The 22,711-nt window shown below is 41.2% G+C and overlaps 1 protein-coding gene and 1 long non-coding RNA gene across 2 annotated transcripts in view; both read left to right on the top strand.

Annotated features, from left to right (window-relative positions):
* LOC108544589 (uncharacterized) overlaps nucleotides 1-22,605 on the top strand; it is a 27,531-nt gene extending 4,926 nt beyond the window's left edge. The window contains exon 3 of the long non-coding RNA XR_001889890.1: nucleotides 22,438-22,605. This is a non-coding gene — a long non-coding RNA (uncharacterized LOC108544589). The remainder of the gene's footprint in view (nucleotides 1-22,437) is intronic.
* Nucleotides 1-22,711, top strand: part of THSD4 (thrombospondin type 1 domain containing 4) — a 386,571-nt gene that overhangs the window by 64,140 nt on the left and 299,720 nt on the right. The window lies entirely within an intron of this gene.

Here is a 22,711-nt window from a genome sequence, read left to right as displayed (position 1 = left end):
TTTTGAGACAAAGTCTCACTCTGTTGCCCGGGCTGGAGTAAAATGGTGTGATCTTGGCTCACTGCAACCTCCGCCTCCCAGGCACAAGCAAATCCTCCTGCCTCAGCCTCCCAAGTAGCTGGAGCTACAGGCACACACTACCACACCCAGCTAATTTTTGTATTTTTTGTAGAGACAGGGTTTTGCCGTGTTGCCCAGCCTGGTGTCCGACTCCTGGGCTCAAACAATCCGCTCGCCTCAGCCTCCCAAAGTGCTGGGATTACAGGTGTGAGCCACTGTGCCTGGCCCCGCTTTGAGAATCATAAACTGTTTTTAGGTCATTCAATATTATTTTAAAAGCTATAGCCTTTTCTCCAGGCCATACGCCAGCTGGAACTCTGAGCACTGAATTACTTGGAGTTGTCACTGTTTCTGAGTCTTCAAATCCACCACGCAACCTGTTGGTAAATGATTGTTAACCCTAATAATAGTAATAGCCTGAACACTAATGCCTAACATGCTCATATCATTGTAAGGAATGTAGTCTACCACTGGTGCCCCCAATCCTATATAGAGAAAAGAGTCAGCGAACATTTCCTTCCCATTGCCACTGCTCCTATGGGATGGGGCCGGGGTATCAAGGCCCCTGCCCCCTGTTTTGGGGTGCTGTTGAAAAAAGGGACATTGCAGCCTGGAGTAGTTTGAATGGACCTAGCAAAATCCCTGTGCATGCTGTGCAATGCATACAGATGTGCAGGCCACCATCAGTGGAAGGTTCTCACCAGTGAAAGTGACCAGCATGGTGCAGTATCACCTGGGCATATTCTTACTTACCAGCCCGGGTCCTACCTTAGGCCAATTAAATTGGAATTTAGGGCAGGGCCTATATGGTGGCTTTCAAAGCATCCTAGGATCTCACTGTGCTGGACACTGCTGGGCAGTTTCTTGATGCTGACTCCTTATGTGGATCGCAGGTCAGGTATACCCAGAACCCCATGACCTCATCCATGGTCAGGCCTCATCCATTCAGGGAATCCCAGTGTCCTAGTCTGCTCCCCAGATGCAGAGGCAGTCACTGTTCATAGCCTCTTGTGCCTTTACAGGGACATTCTGCATTATTTGCACACAAATGGGAACATTACAGCACATATTGTTTGGCATATTGCTACTTTATTTTTTATTTTTTTTGAGACAGAGTCTCACTCTGTCGCCCAGGCTGGAGTGCAGTGGCATGATCTCAACTCATTGCTGCCCAGGTTCAAGTGATTCTCCTGCCTCAGCCTCCCTAGTAGCTGGGATTACAGGTGCCTGCCACTGTGCCTGGCTAATTTTTGTAGTTTTTTTTTAGTAGAGACAGGGTTTCAACATCCTGGTCAGGCTGGTCTTGAACTCCTGACCTCATGATCCACCCACCTTGGCCTCCCAAAGTGCTGGGATTACAGGCATGAGCCACCGTGCCCAGCCTGCTACTTTATTTTTGCTTGCAAGTGCAGAGTTCTCCATGGTTTCATGCAACCGGTCCACCGTTGTACCAGATATTTTCTTCTCACTTCTCCAGATCTATCAGCCATCCTTTCATCCCCTGCTCTCTGTCTGCAGAAGGCTGCTCTATGTGAATTGCATCATCAAACCTTTCCTCCTAGAGTCCCTCTGGGTTCAGCCCCACATGAGATAGGAGGAGGGAGGAGAGTGAGATTGGGGTATTTATTCCATTGGCTCTCTCCTTGCAAGGACATCTTAGGTGCTTTCTCTACATGACCATCTCCTCTGGATTCTAGCAATCTCTCTCTTCCCTTGACCCATTGGACCTGGAGTATCTCCTCCACACTTTCTAGTTCTGGCTTATTTCACTATGCAAATAATTTTCAAAGTGCGGTTGCAGGATCAGCAAAATCAGTATCACCAGGGAACTTGTTAGGAATGCACATTTCCAGGCCCACCCTCGACCAACTACTGATTCAGACATCCTGAGGGTAGAGTCCAGCAGTCTGTGTTTTACCAAGTCCTCCAGATGATTCTGATGCAAACTCAAGTTTGAGACCCCCTGCATTATGCCTTCCTCTTATGCCCTAACCCATAACTGTACTAATAATCCTTTTATGAAGCCAGCCTCAGATTATTGTAAGTTGAATGTGCCATCTGTCTCCTCTTGAAAGCCTGCCTCATGAACCTGTGGATAGATGTTTAGGTTGCTCATTTGCGATTCCAAACAAATTTGAACTTTGTTTATAGATCTCTGCACATATGTGTGAGTTTATAAGCAGACTAAACCTCCTTTAAATAGCATTTTTGTGGAAAAGGAACATGCATTTCAAATTTTCATAGATATTGCCAAATTGTCCCCCATTTTGTGGTCCCAATTTTCCATTTACTAAAGTGGCTTCTGGTCTTTTAACATATGTTACCTCTTCAATGACTATTGATTAACCAAACAGTGGGTATATTAGGGTCATCCTTCTCAGATTTGGTTGCATAAATCATCTGGGGATCTTGTTAAAATGCAGATTCTGATTTAGGAGCTCTGGGATAGAGCCTGAGATTCTGCATTTTTAACAGGTTCTTAGGTGATTCTGCTACTGCTAGTCCAAGGACCACACTCTAAGTGGCAGGTGTTAGGGAGTAAGCATAAAGAAATGGGGACCAGGCATGGTGGCTTATGCCTTTAGTCTTAGTGCTTTGGGAGCTTGAGGTGGAAAATTTGCTTGAGGCCAGGAGTTCGAGACCAGCCTGGGCAACATAACAAGACCCTATTTCTACAAAATCTTTTTTAAAAAATTAGCTGGGCATAGTGGTTTACACCTCTAGTCCTAGCCACTTGGAAAGCTGAAGCAAGAAGATTGCTTGAGTACAGGAGTTCAAGGTTATAGTAAGCTAGGATCATGCCACTGCAACTCTAGCCTGGGTGACAAAGTGAGACGCTGTCTATAAAAAAAAAAAAAAAAAAAAAAAAAAATTCTTAATTTTTTAAAAGAAATGGCTAAGAGATGAGTCTTGGGCTCAAATCCCCACTCAGCCATTCACTAACTGTGTCTTTGGGCAAGTTTATTAATCTTCTTGAGCCTCACCTTCTTCGTCTGTAAAATGGGGATTAAATCATAGTGTTTTATGATGACCAAATAAGGTAACATATGTATGTAAAGTATTTAGCAAAGGCCCTGACTCATGATGGTCATTCCAAGAAGTAAAGCTGGGATAATTGTTTGCCCCATCTCCTATCTATTCCAATGGCTATTTTCTCCACCGGCTGTATATTCCTCTTTTTTTTGAGACGGAGTCTTGCGCTATCACCCAGGCTGAGGTGCAGTGGCACAATCTTGGCACACTGCAGCTTCCGCCTCCTGGGTTCAAGCGATTCTCCTGCTTCAGCCTCCATAGTAGTTGGGATTACAGGCACCTGCCACCACGCTTGACTAATTTTTGTATTTTTAGTAAAGACAGGGTTTCACCGTATTGGCCAGGCTGGTCTCGAACTCATGACCGCAAGTGATCCACCCACCTTGGCCTCCCAAAGTGCTGGGATTACAGGTGTGAGCCACCACGCTTGGCCAACCCCTTGTGTATTCCTGATACTCAGCTGCCCTTAGCTCCCTTCAGACAATTTCCAGTGTTCCAGATTGGCAGCTACTCTAGAATGTCCTATTCGTCTTCAAGGCAACAAGGCAACCTCTAGGTCCAAATCTATAGCTAAGGCTAATACTATTTTCTTTTAGCACCTCGAGGACAGAGCTCACAGCAGAATCATTACCAAATTCTCTGCTGAGCAGTTGTTCAAGAAAGAGTGCAGCCCAGGTCTCCCTCCCCATCTCTACCCAGCATCTGCATCCCTCAAACTCTTTAACAAACTTTTGGAATGTTTACTTTTGGAAAAGTGAGCCTTTGGGAGCCCCAGCTGCTTCATCAGTTCTCTGGGCAGACATAGGTTTCTAATCCTTTTATAGAGGGTGAGCATGAGTGAACACCTACTGGCATCCTCCCACCTGGGGTAGGGAGAACTTCTCATTTCCTCCCAGCAATGTGCAAACTCAGGTTTCATGATTAGGCAAATTAACTCCCCCAAATAGCACTGTTCACCAAGGTAAACATACAGATAATTTGCAGTACAGTTCCTGGTTTACAAAACAACATTTCAGAAACCAGAGCTACAACATCAGGGCATGGAGATGAGGCGAAAGCTCCACACACCCTCCTTCAGATGTGCACGGAGCCAGCCAGGGCCAAATGCGTGAGGGTGTGACGCCACTGGTTCCTATCAGATGGGGTCTCCTTCTTCTGTTTAATGTGAAGTTGAATGAGAACATAAACAGACTGCTAGTAAAGCTGCTAGCATATGTGCGCAAAACTGTGTTTAGAATGGTTCGAAGTTGCCCAGAGGAGTCCAGAGGTAGAGGAAATGGATGTGCTGCCCCGCAGGCCCTGGGTATGGAATTCATTTTCCCCACTCTGAAGACAGCTCTTGTGCCTGGAAAATGAAAGGATGGGCGGACAGCAAGAGACACTTGAAAGTTACTGGAGTGGGATTAGGAGTATGGAGGCCACACTGGGGGCATTATGCTGCATGTTATGCAAAAAGAAATAAAAGCTGCTGCTTCCTTTTCTTCTTGAGCAACTCTTCTATCTGTGGGTCCTCAGCCCCTCCTGTTCTCACCACCTTAGCCGGGTCAGCTCTTCTCCCATTGTTTCAGCCTCCACCTTCATGCTGGCCATTCTCCAGTTTTCACCCCCAGTGCAGCCCAGGTCTCCCTCCCGTCTCCCGCCCTGCATCAGCATCCCTCACACCGTCACTTTAATCACCCTCTTCACTACGCTGAACCTGATTCTCCTTCTGTATTTCCCACTCCCAAGTAGATCTTCACTTGAATACAGGGTTCTGCAGCTTAAAAAATCATTACAAACTCTCTCCCTGCTTGCTTTCAAATCTGGCGCGACGCAGCAGAGCTGTGTGCCCACATCCAACGGTTCTGGTCCCCATGGATGGGAGGTGGTGTGCTCAAGCCCCAAGGCTTGGAGGCCACTGCAAGAAGCAGGCCTGTGCAACTGCTTGCTGCCTTGGTGCAAAGTTTTCCTTAAAGATGTTGCTCATTACATTCCATAACAGCTTCTTAATGAGGACCCATAGGAGAAATTTCCCCTGGGGTCAGCTGCATAGGATTAGATATTTTCATCCTGAACAAGCGAGGCTGTTTTGGTTCTATGAATGCCACATCATATTATAGCTTACACCAGAAAGCCCAGACATGCCTCTAGGAAGTACATAAGCAGGTATAAAAATAGATGTTGTATGCTAACTCCATTCCTGACTTTCTTGTGTCTTGATCTACTTATTTTAATTTACATTATTTGGTATTATTACATATATTTATGTAAGTCTTTAAAGTGGGACATAACATATGCAGAATTATGTCCTCTATTCTCATATTTTAGTAAATAAGCACATGCATACAGTATATGTGGGAATATATTTATTAAGCAGAACAATGCAACTTTTTATAGACAACCCGATTTGGTGGACACCACCCAAAAGATGAACAAAATCAAAGTAACAGCACTTGTAGTAACCTGTTATAAAACAGTGCAGCACTGTGAAAAGAGATTTAGATCTTGAATGTCAGTAGGAGGCAAGAAGAAAGAATTTCAATGGTAGGTAGCAACCAAAATTCAAATCACTTCTGTGTGGCCTAAAACACAGTTATGTCAAGTGTAATTATGGGATGTGCAACAATAAAATATTGGGGACTGTATTTCTGATAAAGGGAAGACTGTGGCAACCAAATGAGGGGACTGCAAAGGACAAGAATCATATGGGCCTTTTCCAGACACTGGGCAAAGTGTTCTGAGAAGTTATTCCTCTTGGGCTTCCCTAATGGGCCATTAGAAAAGGGACTGTTTGCTGGTTAACAGAGATGAAAGTTTCTGTCATTTTTCTGCAAGCGAACAGGTCTTTAATATTTCCTGAAACCACAGGTCTGCTTTGTGTCCTTTAACTGAAACAACTATAATCCTTAACACCAGAGAGCAGTGGGCCCCCAGCAGTGCAGTGGCAGTTGAAGGGAACAGAAACACCTGCAGGAAAATTAGGCAAGCGATTTTTTTGTTTGTTTGTTTTTTGTTTTTTTTTTTTTGGCAAGCCATGTCTGGGATCTATAAATGCTGATCACTTGTTCACCAGTGGCTTTCTTTACTTTCTGTCTTCTGTTTTTTGTTTTTTGGTTTTTTTTGGTCAGATGTTTTCAATGACTCCCCTGTACCTGAGTGAGGTACTAGATGGACATGTTTTGCACAGATTCCCATTAGGCTTAAATAACATTCTCCATCTCCATTTGTTCATGTCATTTGCCATGTTCACAACTTCTGTTTCTGATGCCAAGCCTTAGTTCTTTTAATTGGGTAACCTTTCTCTTTCTCTGACACTAATGAAATTACTTTTACTAGAGTCTGCAGTTTCCTAATCATTGCTTCTGGATTTGGGGTTTTATGGGAAGATCAAGGACAAATCAAGAGTGAGAGGCAGGAAAGAAGGTTAACTTTACTTTTCTGAAACTGAGCACTAATTCACAGATACGCAACTCAGAGTCTGAAACAGAGACTTTTCATTAGTTGGTGTAATAAACAGACAAATTTGGGAAAGAAACAGGCTGGGCTGTTTTTTGTATGTTGATGGGTGTTTGGTTTAAATTTTGAAGCATTCTTCAGCTTTTAGTTGCCAGATTTTAAAAATACATACCCTTAGGCCGGGCGCAGTGGCTCAAGCCTGTAATCCCAGCACTTTGGGAGGCCAAGACGGGAGGATCACGAGGTCAGGAGATCGAGACCATCCTGGCTAACACGGTGAAACCCCGTCTCTACTAAAAAATACAAAAAAACTAGCCGGGCGAGGTGGCAGACGCCTGTAGTCCCAGCTACTCCGGAGGCTGAGGCAGGAGAATGGCGTGAACCCGGGAGGCGGAGCTTGCAGTGAGCTGAGATCCGGCCACTGCACTCCAGCCTAGGCGACAGAGCGAGATTCCGTCTCAAAAAAAAAAAAAAAAAAAAAAAAACACAAACACTCAACTTTTTTCATCTACTTTAAAAAAAAAAAAAAAAAAAAAAAAAAAACACTGTGTTTCCTGTTGAAGGCCAGTGATACCTGGCAGGTTACAGTCAGAAAACTCTTAAGTTTTCACTGTTTTTTCCAAATGAAATAACTTTATTATTTTCATTTGCACTTAAAATTGCTGTGAGTTTTTTTAATGCAAAAAAATAGTGATTGAGAAAGAAAAAAGTGAACATATTTATATTCTTCCCCCTCAGAGAGAAACACTGTTAACATTTTGTGTATTTTGGTCCAGGTTATTTTCTGTGTGTGTAAGCACACATATGTATTTATATTGTATAAAATAAGAAATTCATGCTGGACATACATTGTTTCTAACTTCCTTCCTTCCTTCCTTTCATTCCTGAGCTAGAGTCTCGCTGTGTCACCCAGGCTAGAGTACAGTGGTGGGATCTCAGCTCACTGCAACCTCTGCCGCCTGGGCTGAAGCGATACACCCAAGCCTCCCAAGTAGCTGGGATCACAGGCCCATGTCAGGATGCCTGGCTCATTTTTGTTATTTTTTGTAGAGACAAGGTCTTACTATGTTACCCACGCTGGTCTCGAACTCCTGAGCTCAAACGATGCCCTCGCCTTGGCCTCCCGAAGTGCTGGGATTACAGGCATGTGCCACCATGCTCAGCCACTTTTTTGGTTAATGTTTTAGACATATCCCATGTATATATAAATATAGATCATTGTCATAATGATAATGACTGTTTAATACTATGTGATATGTGTTGCAATTTATTAAATTCCCTTATTTTTGAAATTTATGTTGTATATCAGTTAACTCTTGCCATAATATTGCTGTATAACAACCACAAAAATATGGCAGATAGAAATAAGCACTTCTTTCTTGCTCATGAGTTTTCAGGGTGGCTGAGGTGGTATTGGTGCATAATGAGGTGGAGGGGGCTCTGCTCCCTGAGCCTCTTACACCCTGGGATCTTCTCATTGCGTTGCCAGCTAGAGTTGACAGAAGTGCAAGAGTACAAAGCCCAATCACGGAAATGTTTTTCAAGCCTTGCATTGCATCTTAGTCACAAATATTCCATTGGCCAAAGTAAGTCACATGGCCCAGCCTAAAGTCAGGGGACGGGGAGTGCACTGGACCTGTGAAGAGGAGCACAGTGGATAGTAAAGTATTTTCAAGCACTCATCTAATCTACCATAGACTATCTTCATTTTTCATTGTAAACACATCCATGAACACCCCATGTATGCGGTTGACATACCTGATTGACTTTTTAAAACAGATTCATAGAACTGAAATTTGGTCCAATGTCAAAGAGTTTATGAAATTTTAATTTTTATGTATGTGACCGGACCACCCTTGTTAGATTTGTTTAAAAACAAAACAGTCTGTTAGATTGTTTTGGGGCGGGGACAAAGGAGGATGTTCACCAAGCCAAAAATAAACAAAACCTGCAGTCGACTGAAAGAAAAAAAGCTCTAAAAGTGACAAATTCTCGCATTAAAAGTAACATTTAGACTTTGTAATAAAAGAAGCCTTGATTCGTTCTCAAAGATGCAGGATAAGGCAATCTGATGCTTTTGGAATACTGTATTATTAGGCTTCTATGGAAAGTACTAATAGCTACTTCTTAGCTTCTAGGTATACTTATAAAATCAGAGTCATTCCTTCACGTATATTTGTGTATATAAAACTTTGAGAATTTCTGGGATGATGAAGTTTTTAAAAATAGACATAAAAGTTTGAAAATACAACTAGGTTGATTCTTTCACTGAACCACAAGGATTTTTCTAAGTAGCTAAGTCCTTCACTGAATTCCAGCAGGCAGTGGCAGTGGAGAAACAACTTTCTTAGATACACACAGCCCAGATGGAGAAGACAAGACCTTCTTTCTCAACTCTCATTTTCTCTTCCTTCTAGCCAATCCTTCGTTTTGCCCCTCTTCATGCTGTAGCCTCTTTCCCCTTTTCATTTGTTCATTGAGCCTTTAATTACCTAAAAAGAAATAAGGTAAGAAAAAAAAGGAAGGACAAGAAAAGATATGTACGTATATGCTCATAGTCGGATAGGACAATCGTTTCATCATGTCTATTGACTAGAGTATTATTTTCTCACCTTATTAAGTGGATCAGTCCTTCTGTAGACATTTATGAGAACACCATGGTTTCCGATAAATACATGTTTTGAGTGAATTCCCCCTAAGTAAATACTGAAAAGGCAGAGATTCTTTATGTGTTTCCAGCCATTGCTTGAAAACTCAACCTTTTGGCTTTAAACACCAGAATAATTGCCCAGAGCCATGAGTGCCCTTCCAAAAGTCCGGCAACAGCATGTGGAGCCAGCTTAGAAAACATGGGGTAAAAAAGTGATTCCTGCTCCTTCTGACCATAGTCTGCTTTGGTTTCAAGTAACAGTAACAATTTATAGCAGCTTAAACCAAGACAGATTTATTTTCCTATCATAACAGGAAGTCTGGAGGTAGACAGTGACTACAGTTGATACAGTGGCTTAACAATGGTATCATCTCTACTGATTCTCCCATGGTCCCAAGAGGGCTTCTGTGGCTCTAGCCATCATATTTGAGTTCAAGGCAGACAGAAAGATGGAAAGGACTGTACTGTAACTTTTTTTTTTTTTTTTGAGAGAGAGTTTTTCTCTGGTTGCCCAGGCTGGAGTACAGTGACACGATCTTGGCTGACTGCAACCTCTGCCTCCCAAGTTCAAGCAATTCTCCTGCCTCAGCCTCCTGAGTAGCTGAGACTCCAGGCAGCTACCACCACACACGGCTAATATTTTGTAGTTTTAGTAGAGATGGGGTTTCACCATGTTGACCAGGCTGGTCTCGAACTCCTGTCCTCAGGTGATCCACCTGCCTTGGCCTCCTAGAGTGCTGGGATTACAGGCATGAGCCACCACGTCCGGCCTGTACTGTAACTTTTAATGGGAAAGCAAACCTTTCTCATAACTGCCACCCTCCCCAACAACAGAGTTCAACTTATATCTCATTGGCCAGAACCATTGCCATGCACATCCCAGCTGTGAGGGAGACTAGGAAAGTGAGTATTTAAAAAAAAAAAAAAAAAAAAAGAAGGAGGTTGAGAATAGGTATTGAGATTGCTAATAAACAGTATCTTTTACAGTAAGGAATACAAAATATTAAAGAGTTATCTTTAATATTTAATAAAAGCACCATCCAGGGACATAGAGAAACACGAAAGAGAGAGATGCACAGGCCAAGTTGGGCCGACTACAGGCTCGAGTCCCTCAGACTGATTATGCAGTCACAGTCTCCAGTACCGCAATACTTCTTGAGTACCTTCATAAACTCCCCTCAGTCTTCATACGTGTGAATATATGTAAATGTGTGGCTTGCATTTTATATGAATTTTAATCTGTGTTGTTTTCATAATAGGTCAAAGATTATTAGTTTCTCCTATCGAGGCTTGTTTAGTTTTTGTTTGGACATTTTATTTCAGAGAGAATGATGTTCTAAAACTTGATCAAATGAAGTAACAGGTGGTGCTGTCTCATGAGAAGAGCATTTGACTGGTTGGCAATTTACTTAGGAAAGTAACTTGAACTTCCACAGCCTTGGTTCTTTTTTTAATTTATTATTTATTACTTCTTTTATTTTTAAATTTTAAGTTATGGGATACATGTGCAGGATGTGCAGGTTTGTTACATAGGTAAATGTGTACCATGGTGGTGGTTTGCTGCACCTGTCAACCCATCACCTAGGTATTAAGCCCAGCATGCATTATTAGCAATTTATCCTGATGCTTTCCCCGACCCCACCCTCCCCCGACAGACCTCAGTGTATGTTGTTCCCCTCCCTCTGTCCATGTATTCTCATTGTTCAGCTCCCACTTATAAGTGAGAATATGTGGTGTTTGGTTTTCTGTTCCTGCATTAGTTTGCTGAAGATAATGGCCTCCAGCTCCATCTATGTCCCTGTAAAGGACAAACTCTCGTTCCTTTTTATATAGCCTTGATTCTTCCTCTAGAGAAGGGAGACACCATTCACTTTGCTTATCTCACAGGGTGTGAACAAGTGAGAAAATACTATGTAAAGAGGAAAGGGCCCTTCAAATATATCTCAGAATGGTATATATTTCACATTGGACCCATTAACCAGCTTCTCTGTGAACCTAGACTTTCTCAGGATTTGAAACTCAGATGGAGATACTATAGTCTGGAAAGAAAACTCTTGGAATATTTTTCTATGAAATTCCTGATGCTCTGACCATCAGGAAACTTCCCTCTGCTGATTTTACTGACTCCACCACCATAGTTGATTCATGAGGAACCTCCAGAGAGAATGGTTCTACTTTTCTAAATTATTAGAAGGGCCTATATGCTGTTGTTTTCATGAGTAAGATCTGAAGAATAAACTTAACGTGGGTCTCTTCTTACATTGTTTTTCCAATTAGATAGGTGCTATTATTATTCCAAACTTAAATTTGAAGAAACCAAGGTTCAGAAAGATTTTGTGTTTTGCACAGAAGCCTGGCTTTTAAACCAGATCTGTCCTGTCCTGAGGTGGAGCTCTAATCAGCAATCAAAGGTACCATTATCAACTTAAGCTCCTCTTCTTCCTCCTCTTCTTCTTCATCATCCTTTCAGCATACCTTTTATCTCATACAACCCTCTTTAAAAGGAGTTTGAACTTGGGAAGGTTCAAAGTGGGGGGTTGAACTCTGGAAAGTTGAAATTCTTTGAGATTGTTAGAACTGGGAGTTTATTAACCCCCATTTGCAGGTGTGGAAACAGGAAACTTAGAGACGTGAAGTGGCCTGTCCGTGGCTATCTGGAGTTCGTGATGAAATGAACCCTTGTGATTGAGTATGACCTGGGGCCAGAGTTTCCCCTCCAAATCATTTAGAGGCATAGGAACTTAAAAGAAGTCAAGGACTTCTGACCTAATAAAAAATGCATTCTGGTTGAGTTTGCTTGAGACGTCCCATCATCTCAGAAGCAGACCTCTGATCCAGTCCTCTCTTCTACCCCTGACTATTGCTGACCAGCTAGGTGATCTATAAACATTTAAACCATTTTGTGTCTTCAAATACATTGTTTCTCCACCCTTTCCCCCAGCTCCTCCAGAGGCTAGTGTTTCCAGATTTGGAAGAAAGAGGGCTGGGCTGATTAAGGGTGTTTAATGAATAACCGCTACCACCACTCCTGCTATCCTCATTAAGGCTAATGGCTTTTTCTAGGCCCCATTGGCTCAGCATCTGTATATGTATTTCTGTTCTGCCATTTTTCATCTGACCTGGTCATCTACATGGTATGGAGCCTTAGATGAGGGACCATAAGAAATGAGTTCTAGGCCAAGCTCTGCCCCTAGTGGCCATCTCCCTCTCCACCTCTGGACCCCAGATCCTCATCCCTAAGCTGAGAAGGTTGAACTAGAAACCCCCTAAAGAGTTTTTCTGTGATTTATTTTCCTTCCTGGGTAGAATTACAGTTCACCATCGTTGACTATTTTTGGCTCAGAATTATTGTGGTTCAGTGGTAGAAGAGGAACTTATTACAAATTCAACTTTGAAATGTTTTGAGATCATTAAGAGAAAACTGAGCTGACCATTGCCTCCAGAGCATTTGATGTTACCAGCCTTGCTGGGCAGAAGGAGGCCTAAGGAAAATGGAAATTGGAGACAGAAGTGCCTGGAGATTCTAGACTCTTTCTCTTGCCCTCTACAGACCACTTGTCCAGGGCCCCCAGCTCTTAAGAAAAAAAAAAGAGAAAGAGAATAGAACTGTTTCCTACATTATTTTACAGTACCTCTCATTGAATGACAAATATTTATTAGTACATATTTTAGTGTTATACCTATAACATTAGCGGCTGTGTATATCAACAGTGCATAGCTTTCTTTTTATGGTCATACTTAGTTACTACTACAGCCCAGTGACAAGTTTGTTTTTCAAGCTGTGGAAATAATTAGAACGTCAAATACCACTTCTGATTAAAACTTTCTAAACAGGAATAGCTCCCCCTTCACAGTAATTACTTGTGGCAAATATCCTTTTTTAGAAAATAAATGCTGAACAAATTGAAGTCAGATCATTTTTTCCTCTCCTGCTAAAATAATTGCATGAGTAAGAGGTGATTTCAGTTTAGGGACATGTGGAGTTTTATATATTGCATGATATAACATTCAGTCTTGAGCACCCTTACACATCCTCCCCTCTATCTCAAAATATTTCTCTTTCTCGGAGTCAGGGTTGAAGTGGTATCCATCTTCCTTTAAAATCAAACCTTCTCCAATCCTCTTCTGCCTCATTGGAGATATTAAGTCCTGAATTTTTTCCTTAACACTTGTAGTTTCTCCCCCTTTGCTAGTTTGGGATTCCACTTCCAGTTCCACTTGTGGGACCTTGGGAAAGTGAAATTTTCTGAGGCCCGGCTAAAAAGTGGGAATGATGATTTTACCCCACAGGGTATTTGTTATGTGAATTAAATGAGAAAGTTACATTTTAGGATACTCCCCAGTATATAATCATTTCTCCGTAAATGTCCATTCTCTCACTTACGTATGGTGTAAGTGGCATACATGGCTTACCATTTTGGTTATGCATGCAGCTATCGCTCACATCTTACTGAAACTTTCATTGGAACTAGTTGTCTGCTTCCCTGATGCCAAGTTTCTTTTCTGTTTTTTTGTTTTGTTTTGTTTTTATTATTTCCCACTTCTTTGTCTACCTCTATACACATTTTAGAAATAGTTTTAAAAGCCTCCTTCAGATTGGCCCCTTATCTGCAGCTCCCGGGTGTGAATTTCTTTGTTGTGAATGCTGGCTCATGGTGATGTAATTCTCCCATGCTTTGCAATTTTGGAGTGTGAGCTAGTGCAGCAGAGGTCCTTTTCCTGGAGATAACCCCCTGGTTCAAGAGAAGTACCTATGAGAATATTTTGAATTTGCCTTTTTGGGATCCTGCAAAACCAGGATTTATGTTAACTAAGCTTTTGAAAACACCACCTATTGAGTGTCTGCCCACCAGTTCAGAAAGCTTTTAGCTTTATTCTGAGAAAATCTCTCAGATGTAGCTCCCTTTCAGCCAGGGAAGTAGTTGACCACAGTCTCAATTGTGAACTTTATTAAAACTGCATTAAAATCCTAGCCTTGCAGGACTTATTGGGGTCTCGTACCACTGTAAGACATTCAGCTATATGCCAGTCCAACATGCTTCTGACCTTGCATTTCCTCGTCATTTCTGACACCTTGGGATTTCCCTTTCTTATTCTGAATTTAGTGATGTGGGATTTGTGTACATGTGTATTTTATCCAGCTTCTCTCTCTGTTTGGAGATGGAAGATGGGCTTTTTGCATCAGTTCACACTGTTGTAAACAGGCAAGAAATTATATTTTCTTTGTTGTGAATGCTGTTGTGAATGTGAATGTTTTCCTTAAGCACTGGAATGAATGGCTTTTGCTAACAGCTGCAGGCTAGTTTTCAACTCCATTACTCTGTGGAAACTGTTTTCTGGAAAGTCAACAGTAATCTCTTCATTGCTAAATCCAATTGCCTTTTCTAAGTCTTGGGATATACAAAAGATTTTATGAGCATCTTGATAGCTGTAACCTGCAAGAAATTGTCAAACAGTGTATAAGGCCAAAGCAACAGGGTATAGAAAAATTCTTCTTTGACTTATGTTTGCAGTTCCCCTTATGGCCAGCTTAGAATCTTGCATGTAGGTATTTGTCTAGCTCCAAAGTAAGATCAAGTTAAATGGTATGTAATTCAAGAATGTTGTTCAAGTGTTTGTTGAGGACCTTCAGAAATATTTTAAAATTTGTCTAAGTGACTTTTACATTTTAAAATTGACATGTTTTATCTTTTAAAATGCTATTATAAATAGAATATTTTCTTCCAGTATATCTTGAATCTGGTTATTGTTTATAAATATGAAAGTTTTTGAATTCTTTATAATTTTATATACTTTATCTTCATAAATTCTTTTTTATTTCTGTGGTTTTAATTTTTTTCCCTTGGGTGTTCAATGTATGTAACCATGTCACCTGCCAGTAATGATAATTTTATTTCTCCTGATCAAATTTTTTACCCATACTTTCTTTTTTCTTATTCAATTATGTAGGCTGCTGCTTCTAGCACAATGTTAAATAAGAGTGAAATCCTTGTCCTGCGCCTGAGTTTACTGAAGATGCTTATTGTATTTCTCTCTTCAGCAGGATGCAAGCTCTTGGGCAGCAGTAGATTTATTGTTATATGAAGGGAACATTCTAATATCTTTGAATATTTCTAACAAGAATAAATGTTGAATTATGCTTTTTCTTCTTAAGCTTATTTATATGGTGAATTATATTAATATATCTCCTAATATTAAACTGTATTTCTGGCATAAATGCCACCTAATTAGGATGCATTGTTCTTCTAATGTCCTGAATTCTTTTTGTTACTAAGTTATTTAGAATTTTTGCATAAGAATTCGTAAGATGGTTTCATTTTTGAAATCTTTGTTGTATGATGTTATTGCTCACATCAGAAAACTTAGAAGTTTCCATTCTATCCTGTACTCTAGAATAGTTTAAATAAGTTTGAGATTTCCTGTTCTGTGAAGTTTGCTGGAAATCTTAAATGAAACCAGCCAAATCTCATACTTTTTAGAAGATGAGGCTCTTTAGCAACTTTCTTCTCTTTTTTTCCTTCCATGGAGATTCGCCTGTTTAGATTTTCTCTTTCTTCTGGAGTCAGTTTAAGTAAATTGTTTTGTTTTTTTTTTTTTTCCAAAATTGTCCGTTCTTTTAGGTTTTTAAATGTATTTGTCTTGAGTTTAGCCAAATAGTCTTTTATGATTATTTTCATTTACTTAGGTTTTGTAGTTATTTCCTCATAACATTTCTTACTTTGTGTATTTACCATTCCCCCGACCCTTTGCCAATTAAGTTAGCTAGCAGATTATGTATTTTACCCCTGCAAAAGCTTTTAGTTCTGTTTATTCTGCTATTAGCGAGTTATTCCAACTCACCAATATCTAATGTTATTTTTATTAATTCCTTTTGCTTCTCTTCAGTTTATTTCTTTTATCTTTTCTAACTTCAAATACCCAAATTTGCTGTCATCTTAGATTTGCAGTTAAGTGTGTTCAGAGGGCCCTGCCAGTCCCTTTGCCATAGCTTCCCCCGTCACCTTTCTGTTGGCTGAGGTACATCTTCTAGAAATTTCCCCAGAAAAGCTCATGGGGAGAATATTCTCTGAGTTCCTGAATATTAGAAAGTATTGTCCTATGAAGAAGTATGACTATGCGGCCAAAAAATAGGGAAAGAAAATATGACAGAGGTGGAGTGTTACAGAAGTGGCTAAATAAGTTAGTTGCAACTAGTTATTAGAATCATATTCTTTTTCTGGATTTTGGTGGTGGGTGTAAAATATATCAGTTTAAAAAAGTATATGTATTACGATTTCTTTGCTTATTTTAAGTAAGTGCTCTCATTGTAGCTAATTTTATATTTAAAATGTTGCCTTATTCATCTTTAAAAAGTTCTTACCCCCAAATTGCATAAATCTCAGGCCCGCAACCCCCAGGAGCTACCCCCAGCTGCTGCCCAGCTCACCGTCTTCTGTGGGGACTCCTCTGCAGGCAATGGATATGCCTTAGTCCCTCAGGGGTGCCCCTCACACTCTAGAAGTGCATTATTTTTAGGGCTTTATGAAATCTGCTGCCTCTAGACTCTCCCCGACTCCACTTCTCCACACTTCCTCCTCTATACCTCTGGAGAAAATTTGTTTTCATTTTGTAACCCTTAAAAAACTTTGATGTTTGTCTCCTGGTTTTGCCAGACATGGAAGATGGTGGGATTTTCTTTTGTTCTCATTTTGGGTTATTTCCACATGAAGGAGGGGAGAATGCTGACTTAGGCAATAATTTTCACATCAGAAGTCCACTTTTGTCATTTTAAACATTTTTTTTCTATTTTGAAAATAAAACACATACCCATTATAGAAAATTTGGATCCTGAGAAGTACAAAAAAAGAAAATTAAAACCACCATCCCTGTTAAAATCTTTGTGTATTTCTTTCTAATCTTTTTTCCATGCTTACATATTTTCTTTCCTTTGAAAGATTGAGATCACTCTAAACCTACAGTTTTGTGTCCTGTTTTTTTTTCCACACGAGCATTTTCCCATTTCACTAAAAAAGTTGTAATGTTTACATAAAATATTTTACCATTTCCATATTGCTAGGCATTTAGGTGATTCTACTTTTAAAAATTATAGGCCAGGTGCGGTGGCTCACGCCCCTAATCCCAGCACTTTGGAGGCTGAGGGAGGTGGATCGCCTGAGGTCAGGAGTTCAAGACCAGTCTGGCCAACATGGTGAAATCTCATCTCTACTACAAACACAAAAAATTAGGCCAGGAGTGGTGGTTCACGCCTGTAATCCCAACACTTTGGGAGGCCGAGGCAGGCGGATCACGAGGTCAGGAGATGGAGACCATCCTGGCTAACATGGGCGGGGTGGTGGGTGCCTGTAGTCCCAGCTACTCGGGAGGCTGAAGCAGGAGAATGGCATGAACCCAGGAGGCAGAGGTTGCAGTGAGCCGAGATCACACCACTGCACTCCAGCCTGGGCAACAGAGCAAGACTCCGTCTCAAAAAAAAAAATTAGCCAGGCATGGTGGTACATGCCTGTGATCCCAGCTACTTGGGAGGCTGAGACAGGAGAATTTCTTGAACCTGGGAGGCGGATGTTGCAGTGAGCCAAGATCGTGCCACTGCATTCCAGCCTAGGTAAAATAAAATATATATATATATATATTTTATTTTATATATATATAAATGCAGGCTGGAATGCAGTCTATATATATATGGAGTGCTATATATATATAAATAAATTTTACTATACGGGTTGGCAAACTGCAGTCCATGGGCCAAATCCAGTCTACTGCTACCTGTTTCGGAAATAAAGTTGTATTACAACATAACCGTGCCCATTTGTTTCTGTATTATCTTTGACTGGTTTCTTGCTGCAATGGCAGAATTGAATAATGGCAATAGACACCAGGTGGCCTGCCAAGCCTAAAATATATATTACCTGGCCCTCTTAATAGAAAGAGTTTCCAAACTCTGTTGTACTAACACGACAGAAAAGTGAACATGTTCACATGTTCATTTTTGTGTCCATGTATGGTATTTTCTCAATATAAACCCCAAGAAATGGAATTACTTTGGTCAAAGGGATATAAACATCTTTATGGCGTTTGTCAAGTTGTCCACCGGAAAAGTTGATTGACTGTTCTACTACTAAAATGTGAAAATATGCCCTTTTCCTCCACACCCGTGACAACACTGGGTATAATCATATTTTTAATGTTTTAAATTTGGAAAGTTAAAGAATGATATCTGCTATGGTTTCATTGTTGATTCCCTTTGAATCTCATGTTGAAATGTTTTGCCCGTTGTTACAGTATTTAGAGGGTGGGATATCCAACTATGGTATTGGAGAGGTGGTACCTCTGGGAGATAATTAGGATTAGCTGAGGTCGTGAGGGTGGGACATTAATGGTTTCATAAGAGAGAGACCTAAGCTAGCACACTCAGCCCCCTCACCACATGATAGCTTGCACTGCCTTGGAACTTGGCAGAGAGTCTGCATCAGCAAGAAGGCCCTTGCCAGATGTAGCTCCTCAACATTGGACTTCCCAGCCTCTAGAACTGTAAGAAATAAATTTCTGGCCCAGCATGGTGGCTCACGCCTGTAATCCCAACACTTTAGGGGGCCAAGGTGGGAGAATTAATTGAACCCAGGAGTTTCAGGTCAGCCTGGGCAACATAGGGAGACCACGTCTCTACAAAAAAAATTGTTTTTTAATTAGCCAGGTATTGTACACCTGTGGTTCCAGCTACTTGGGAGGCTGAGGTGGGAGGATTGCTTGGGCCTGGGAGGTTGAGACTTTAGTGAGCTGTGATTGTGCCACTGCATTCCAGCCTGGGTGACAGAGTGAGGCCCTGTCTCAAAAAAGAAAAAAAAGAAAAGAAATAAATTTATTTTATTTATAAACTACCCAGCCTCAGGTGTTCTGACATAGCAGTACAAATGGACTAAAACAGTATCTTATTTTTGCTTCACTTGCCTTTGATGACAAGTGAAGTGGAATATTTCCTCATTATCACTTCCATTTCCTTTTTGAAATGCCTGTTCATGTCATTTGCATGTTTTTCTGTGGGCATGTTAGCTATTTTCTCATGGTCTGTGAGATTTATTTATATATTATGGATGTTGTACACTTGATGTTTTGACACTTTCTTTTCTCAAAACAATAGCATCCATGTAGTCCACAGTGGATGGGACACCATTAGTCTAAGGTAGTATGGCTGTTCTTAGTCTTAGGTTTTGTTTATTTTATTTATTTTATTTTTTATTTTTGAGATGAAGTCTTGCTCTGTCGCCCAGGCTGGAGTGCAGTGGCACAGTCTCGGCTCACTGCAACCTCTGCCTTCTGGGTTCAAGTGATTCTCCTGTCTCAGCCTCCCAAGCAGCTGGGACCACAGGTGTACACTACCATACCCTTATATATATATATATGTATGTATTTGTATTTTGTTCTGTATTTTTAGTAGAGAGGGGGGAGTTTCACCAAGTTGGCCAGCCTGGTCTCGAACTCATGACCTCAAGTGATCCACCCACCTCGGCCTCCCAAAGTACTGGGATTATTTAGGTTTTGTTTTGAAGGGAAGCCCCATGAAGCATATTTGTAAGAGAAAGCAAAACCGCCGAGGACCTGGCTTCACCAACTCCATGAGCCTGAAAGAAGGAAGCTTCCAGAAAAGAAACAAAGTAAGGAGGCTTCCAGAAAGGAAGCCTTTTTCCCTTTGTGTCCCAGGTCCAGAGTTAGCCCAGGGTCTTTTTCAAAGTGCAGAAGCTCCCCATTGTTTCTAAAGAAGCCCCTAAATCAATTCCATACTCATGGAACCTAGTAGCAGGAATCGATTTGTTAAAGAAGCCCCTAAATCAATTCCATGCTCATGGAACCTAGTAGCAGGAATCGATTTGTTTGTGGTGAGAATTATTCCTGAAGCACACCACATTTAAACCCTTTGTCCTCCATGAAATGTCTTTTTTTTTTTTTTTCCAGAACCATATAATGAACTGTTGAAAAAGGGTTAATCACTGTAATGAGGAAAGTAGCCCCTCAAAAAACCACTCTACTCATCAAACTTTCCAAATAAAATGTTGTGAATTCAAGTAGGTTTCTTGACTGAGAGGAGTCGACAAGAAGATATTTCAGAGCCATATGGTTGTTCCCTAAAATAAATAAACCTGCTTGGGATACCCAGAGTAAAAATGTTTGGGAAGACTTTAGTAGGATTGATATAAAAGCATGAATGCTAAGCCAACTTGCCCCTTGTCAGATTTCACGGGCTCTGGGATAATGTGAGGTTGGTGGATTTTTTTGTGAAAGAGCTGGAGAAGTTGACATTGAATTGTGAGACCACCTGCAGTGTCTTCTGAGCTTTGCCTGCCAAAGCAGTGTTCTGTGTGTGTAACTCTCACTCTTACATTTCTTTGATTTTTAAAAATAATTTTTTTTTTTTTTTTTTTTTTTTTTTGAGACGGAGTCTCGCTCTGTCGCCCAAACTGGAGTGCAGTGGCCGGATCTCAGCTCACTGCAAGCTCTGCCTTTCGGGTTCACGCCATTCTCCTGCCTCAGCCTCCCGAGTAGCTGGGACTACAGGCGCCGGCCACCTTGCCCGGCTAGTTTTTTGTATTTTTTAGTAGAGACGGGGTTTCACCGTGTTAGCCAGGATGGTCTCGATCTCCTGACCTTGTGATCCGCCCGTCTCTGCCTCCCAAAGTGCTGGGATTACAGGCTTGAGCCACCGCGCCCGGCCTAAAAATAATTTTTATCCTTTCCTCTGAGTTTGGACGGGAGCCATCTCAAACTTAATAGTAGTCTATATTTATGTAGCACCCCACAGGTACAAAGAGCTCCTTTCATGTGATCTTTGTCATCTGTGTGGAAAATGTAGCTATTATCCCCATCTGATAGCTGAATAAACTGAGGCTCCAGGAAGCTTAATGTGTTGCTGTGGGCCGTATGACTTATCTATATCAACATTAGTGTTTGAATGTGGGCTTTAGCTTTACTCTGAGACCTCCGTACACTTCAGTGTGGACACTTCACACTCACTGTGAAAAGTGTGATTAGATTGCCCCGGAATTGCTGGCATGAACTTTCTTTGTCTTAAGGACAGCTCTTTCATCCAGAGGACAAAGGTTTATTGGGCTCACACTATTTCTCACCACTCTGCTAGGCACTTCATACCCAGTCTGTCATATCAGCCACAGCTGCCTTCCTTGTGAGGGAAGGGCTATTGCCATCACCATAGCCAGGGCAAGAAGGGCTCAGAGTGGTCATCTTGCCCAAAAGCAAGCACAGCTAATCAGAGGTTGTGCTGCATGTGAACCTTGTCCTGGGTGGCCCTGGGACTGGCCTTGAGAGCACTAATGAGCGCATGGTTGTCCCTCGCAACCTCGGCTCTGACCTTCCTAGTTTAGTGTTGCTTTCAGGTGGCACCTATGGATGGGGCACCCAGGTATAATCTAACTTTAATTTGGCTGAAGATTGTGAGGGTCAATTTTTAAAGGAAATTATGCATACCAACAAGGGGAGTCTTTTCAATTTACACCTGAGCCTTTGTAAGTGAAAAAATTTAGGAAGAACTATTTTTCCATTTGCACTTACTGTTTGTATTTGCAAACCGAGCTTCTGCAGGGAAGAACATTATTTGTTTAAGTATTTGTTAGTATTAGGTGAACACTAACATTTTTTTTAAAAGGGCGGAGCTCATCTCTATCCCCATCTTTTCTTTTCTAACCCCCACTTCCAAGTTGGGAAACCTTGTGCTCTGAATGTCTCAGTGATCCCAAGTCATTGTCAGCCTCTGTGTCTTACTGCAAAAGCAAGCACAAAGTGTAAGTAGCTCCCCAATAGGACACTGACTTTTAATTAAATATTTGTAAAAGCTTTCAAGCAACTGAAGTCTGTATTATACAATGTTTCCTCTTTACTTTTCCATATTCTGACCCCCACCACCACCACACGATGGACCCCAAGAGAAATACCTTCTGGATTCTTGCCCATTAGTGAATTTGATATTTTTCTTTTAAGTTCTGTTTCAGATCAGGAGGAAGAGTGGCTTTATAAACCATTACCAAATCAAAACCCCATCAGAGGGGGACAGAAGCTTCCATACATTGGGATGAATTATTTTCAGCTCTTGATTTTATGCCAGTGCTAGTGAAATTTCACAGCTGGTTATTAAAAAATCCCAGGGTCAGGGTTATGTGCTATTTATGTCACAAGAAGCAGGAGAAATAAAATACCCTAAAGATATGAAAACATTTTGTAAATCGACATATTTTTGGCATCTGTTTCTCTTTCAGGGCCTAAGAAGAGATTTATGTGCTCTGATGAGGTGCTGGTAGGAAAGGTCTCCACTGACTCTCAGCTTAATGGTCCACGCACCTCCCCAAGTATTGATACAGCTGACCTGGCTCAGGCCCAGTGACGGGTGAGAGGAGGGAGGCCGAGGAAACGTGGGCAATTTATTGCTTTTCAGAAAGTGGGGAGAAGAGATGGTGTCAGTGACCTAAGTCACAGTTTCCTCGAAAGGTAGAAATTGCTAACAATTCAAGTTGACAACTGCCAATAGCAACC

This window comes from Rhinopithecus bieti, unplaced genomic scaffold, assembly GCF_001698545.2.
Source record: "Rhinopithecus bieti isolate Rb0 unplaced genomic scaffold, ASM169854v2 scaffold_27022, whole genome shotgun sequence".
NCBI lineage: Eukaryota > Metazoa > Chordata > Mammalia > Primates > Cercopithecidae > Rhinopithecus > Rhinopithecus bieti.
Note: the sequence above shows the minus strand (reverse complement) of the source record. Positions and strands in the feature narration are given on the sequence as shown.